The sequence below is a fragment of the Meleagris gallopavo genome, chromosome 5 (genome assembly GCF_000146605.3).
Source record: "Meleagris gallopavo isolate NT-WF06-2002-E0010 breed Aviagen turkey brand Nicholas breeding stock chromosome 5, Turkey_5.1, whole genome shotgun sequence".
NCBI classification, from domain to species: Eukaryota; Metazoa; Chordata; class Aves; order Galliformes; family Phasianidae; genus Meleagris; species Meleagris gallopavo.
In genome coordinates, this window is record NC_015015.2 from 25,969,847 (window position 1) to 25,973,405 (window position 3,559).

The 3,559-nt window shown below is 48.1% G+C and overlaps 1 protein-coding gene across 3 annotated transcripts in view; it reads right to left on the reverse strand.

Moving 5' to 3' along the window:
- The window catches only part of RGS6 (regulator of G protein signaling 6), a 232,202-nt gene extending 228,649 nt beyond the window's left edge, over nt 1-3,553 (reverse strand). For 2 of the 3 annotated variants that reach the window (XM_031553564.1, XM_031553560.1), the window contains exon 1: nt 3,528-3,553. The gene's annotated coding sequence lies outside the window, so the exon portion shown is untranslated. Of the gene's footprint in view, nt 1-1,649; nt 1,899-3,527 lie in introns of those variants that run through there. The other variant, XM_031553561.1, reaches the window with a different exon arrangement.
- Between the last annotated feature and the right edge of the window lie 6 nt (nt 3,554-3,559).

Sequence of the window (3,559 nt, forward strand, 5' to 3'; positions counted from 1 at the left end):
AAAAAAAAAAAAAAAACCACGCACTTAGGCTCCAGAACTTGTTGGATACGCAGTTCAGAATCCCTCCACACAAATGCCCTGTGCCAAATGGAGTTTGCTAAAATTAAACTCCCTTCAAGTAGTCTAATGCAAGATAATGTAACAACCAATTCATCCCTGCACTGATCAGTGACTGTACAATCTCATCTAAAACACCCCAAAGTGTTGAGAGTTCTTGCTGGTTGTTCATTCTCAAGAGGACAGAAAATTGCAGTTCCCTGCAATCACATAAAATGGGAAATCCGCTACCCAAAATTACAGGTGCTCTTGAAGATGTGGTACCATGCAACAGCTCTGGTTGCATGCCATGTACTTGAAGGACATTATGCAATATACTATGATTTCACTGCCCAGCTGTTTATCTCAGCAACTTACAGCCTTTACAGATGCAAATTAAGTCCAAATTATTTCAGTAATTGCAATGTAAAAGGCATCTGAGGCACTTCTGAATTAACCAGCTCCAGTTCACACACCCACACAGTTCAGCACAGCCTACAAATCCCATTGCAGCACTTTGCCTACCCTGAACTCCACAGTGCCATAACCGGACTACTGTAAATAGCAATATATGCTATGTGCATTATAAATACTAATATGCTTTACTGTACTGCCATTACACTACAATGCTCCTGTGAAGACAGCTCCTTTAATTGAGGCAATAAGCGCCTATACTGGACTGCAGTTACACTAGTGAAGGGATGATCTATAACCAGTTGGTCATCTGTAGCAGAAACAAATACTATTTTCATTTACAAAATGATAAACTAAATCACAGTGAAATTAAGTTACTTCCCCACATTCATATAACAGCAGACGGAGCTATAAATTGAACATAGAAACCGTGGCTTTTCAGCCATTAGTTTTCATTTGCTCAGCACACAACCCCCACAGAACAGTAGGTCTGTATTAATCAATCCAAGGATCTTTTAACTACCCTGCGAATCTCTCACCACCAGTGCCAGTTGCTGTAAGTACAGTGGATGACAGAACACTCCTTTCCACTGGGATGGCATTTGCAACTCTGTTTAAGATTCCTGGCAGAAAAAAAAAAAAAAAAGAAATAAAGTACTAATTTATCTTCACTGCCAAGCTGCTTCATGGCCCCAGCATGAAGCCCGGTATACGGCAACAACACATTCACTGTACAGAAAGTTAAGAGATTAAGGATAAATGTGGAGACCTGCAGACTGAGTGTCAGAGATTTTAGGAACATAGTAACTTAGTTCAGAATATAAATACAAACATTTAACTCTTTGTAAGCGCTCAAAGATGCAAAGAGGAAATCAGATGTGTGACTCAATAGGAACAGAGTCCCTCATTTGTCCAGGTGCTTTTGCAACCACCAGAATGGGTCCACCAGCAGCAGCAGGCACCTCAGCACTTCTGAAACACACCCAGTCAACACAGCTCTTCCCCCAGTCAGCTTTTTCTAACGTGCAGACAGCAGCAAGCATTCAGGGTTCAAACTACTACTGCATCTTCAGCAGCAGCACAGAGACCTGATACCTAGCTCACATCTTATTTGACAACAGCTCAAAGACTAACGCAAAGAAACACCTTTTCAAATAAGCATAATAATCCCACAGTACCCAAGCTTTCTTCATACTTACAACAGCGTGGTATGAATTCTCATACTAAGGCAATGATGAACAGCCAGAGAAAAATCCCATGAGGAACCAGGAGCGTGTCAGTTCCGAGAGCGAGATGGATTGTTTGTCCTCTGAAGCACCCCGGAGCTGCTCGGTGACGTGGACCTGTCTGCACACACAATCTGCCCTCTACAGCGCCGAGGTGTGTTTGCAGAAATGCCACTTCAGCGTCAGGCAGCGAGCACACGGAGCGCTGTAACTGCTTGTAAGGGTAGAAGTGCTCTCCTGTGGTGCTGGGCATAGGAGGGGCAGCTCGCCCTCCTCCTACCACCGCTTCACAACTGCAGGGATTGATTGAGAAATCAAAGATATTTCAAGCTAGAGCCTTTGAGTTCACCATCCCTCATTCTTGAAAAGCCGGAGGCTCACAGTGCTACAGGAGAGCAAAGCCGCCCAGCAACAGCCCTGCATTCCGTTAGGAAGCATAAGCCACGACACATTCAGGAGTTTCCCCACAGACTAACAAGCAGCATTAAGGCGGTGCAGCTATTTGCTCACCCTACTACTCCATGCACAGCAGCTTCTTTCCTTCCCCTGCCGTCCGCTGGTTTGCTGCAGTCTGCTGGGACAGGGCTGCCCTCTCCTCCTTGCTTTCAGCTGCTCACAGGGACAGACCCGGGCACTCCTGGCTTCATGAATGTTAGCCAACGCAGTTACCCCAGGAACAAGCAGTGCTCTGCTCACCAGCGTTATACCCGGGGGCTCCACCAGAACAATGCACAGGGCACCAGAACACTTAGCAAGGAGGCAATCACTGCCTGAAAAGGACACACCTCTTGCTGTTGTCCTCAAGTGTTGTTTTGGCTAAAGCAGGTGTACCTGCATCACCAGCACCACCAGAAAGAAATGAAGGCAGGCAGCACTAACCACCGCATGCAAATTCTTGCTGTGCCTCTCCTTATAAGGGCTGAACAGTAGGAGGATGCCAGAAAACTTGGTCAAAGAGATTGAACAGCAATTTCTAAACATTTATTGCTGATAAACCTCAGTGTGAGATGTGCAGCCAGTAAATGTTTCTCCTTCACTTGTTTCTGATCTCCAATACAGTTTAAAACGTGAAAAGTAAATAGTGGCTATTCAGAAGCCACACTTGCAGGAAAGGAACAGGAACATTTGCCATTAAGCATTCAATTATCAGGTTGCTGGAAAAAGAAGGAACTCACCTAAAAATAAGTCAATATTGGCCACATCTAAGCAGTTTCTTCAGCTTCTTATGCACATATGTGAACAGCAAGTGCTATTATACTGTGCTCATACCCCACGGCCCCGAATCCACAACCACAAGCCAACGTCTGACCTCTATTTAAGTAGATTTACAAGGCAGCAGAGTGAAAGTACTCGCAACCAGCTGCGAGTAAGTACCACCAATGGGGCGCCTCGGTATGCTCCAATACCAGGGAAGTACCACGCGGACGTGGGACGCTTGCATAAAACTGAAGCTTGTGGATATGCCCCGCTGCTGCAAGAAACCTGCATTTCCCCGAGAAGAATCTGCAGTTCCCTCAGGAACACCCGAAGCTTACTGCTGGCCCTACAGCCTATGCTTCCGCGCTCGCACTGAGAGGCTGAGCGGCGATGCCCGTAGTGCCGCGGGGACGAAGGCTCCGGGCGCTCCGCCAAGCGACCCGCCGCAGCGCCGCTGGGAACGAAACGCTGCTGCCCGAGAGCGGCACTTCCCAAGTTCCCCACGGGGCACAGGCACCCCTCCCAAGCCCTGCCTTGCCCTACTCGCCGCACAGCCCCGTCCTTCCCAGCGGGATGCCCGGCAGCACGGCGGCACCGCAGCCCGCCCGGAGACGTCTTCATCCCACCTGCCCCGGCACTACGCCGCCCCATTACCGTGGCAACCGCGCCGCCCTTCCGCCCCTCGC